A 1,370-nucleotide genomic window follows, 5' to 3' on the forward strand; every position below is an offset into this window, starting at 1 on the left:
TTGACAGCTAGGGATTTCATATATTCAGTTATTAAATTACGATATTTTTTACCCACTGTTTAGCTGAACTGATATGATGATTGTAGTTGCAGAGATTTTTATTGAAGCCTATTTTTGCCTCAGACAAGAATCATTAAGTTAATTACAACTTTATTTCTAAGAGTTGAGATGTTAGATCTCATAATGTGACTATATTTCACAGTTGACTTTATATCTCAAAATTGCAGCTTTATTTATCAAAATATGTGATTAAATTTCACAAAGTGACTATATCTCACAATTGTGTCTTTAAGACTTCATACCTCACTAAGTGACTGCATCTCGTAATTGCGACTTTGTCTCACAATTTCAACTTTAATTCTTAGAATTAAGACTTAGAATTAAGACATTGTATCCCACAATGTGACTATATATTATTGATATTATCATTGTGGCTAGATATCTCACAATTGCATCTTTATTTCTCAAATTTACATCTCACAATGACTATATCTAACAATTGCAACATTATTATTATTATTATTATTATTATTATTATTATTCGTTTCTTATTGGAAAAAGATTTCCTTTTTTATTTTTACTTTGAGGTGGAAACAGGATTTTATAGTTTTCAAAGTTTTATAGTGCCAACATTCTTGTTACTACTCAAATAGTCTCAAAATGTCTTCGTAAGACCGGCCACAGTCTGTTCACTGGCCTAATTAATACAGCGCACAAATCCAGACAGCACAATCTAAAAATCGGCAGCTCAAATATTTTTGACTGGCTTTAGCAACTACCAGCAATTGAGGTGTAAAAGTCTGTCTGGAAACAAGTCAGTAAGTCATGCTTACAAGTTACCAGGTTGATTCAATGTGCTTGAGGAACAACTGCATTTGTCAGGTAAGTGATATTAGATCTTTAGCAATGTTCAGAGTTGGTTTGAATAGCTGTGCAATTATTTAAATGAGTCAACTATTGACTGTCAACTATTTTGGATGAACCCACATGTAAATGGCATGCAAAAAGGAAACAAACAGTCTCTTCCTGTCTAAGAGGTTCTTGGCTGGAGCAAGCTGCAATGTGGACTAGATTTTATGATGATATTCAAAAGTCTGGCTACACGAAACTACTGTCAAGTACCAAAAACAAAGAGCCTTGAAAATTTTATTTTTGGGGCCTGTTCAGTGTTTCATTATATTTTAGATGTAGGATTGTATGTCTAATGTGTCTTTATCACCCTCAGTTGACGTATTTAAGTATGAATGTAATGCTTCTTGCTTTAGTTGTGAGTGTGCGGTTGTGGTGGTTGGCATGATGGGAGATTTGCACAAAAATGAAGATGTTGTTCTAATTAATCCCGCAACCAATGAGTACCCACAATGACACAT

The sequence above is a fragment of the Sinocyclocheilus anshuiensis genome, unplaced genomic scaffold (assembly GCF_001515605.1).
Source record: "Sinocyclocheilus anshuiensis isolate Anshui unplaced genomic scaffold, SAMN03320099.WGS_v1.1 scaffold536, whole genome shotgun sequence".
Taxonomy (NCBI): Eukaryota; Metazoa; Chordata; class Actinopteri; order Cypriniformes; family Cyprinidae; genus Sinocyclocheilus; species Sinocyclocheilus anshuiensis.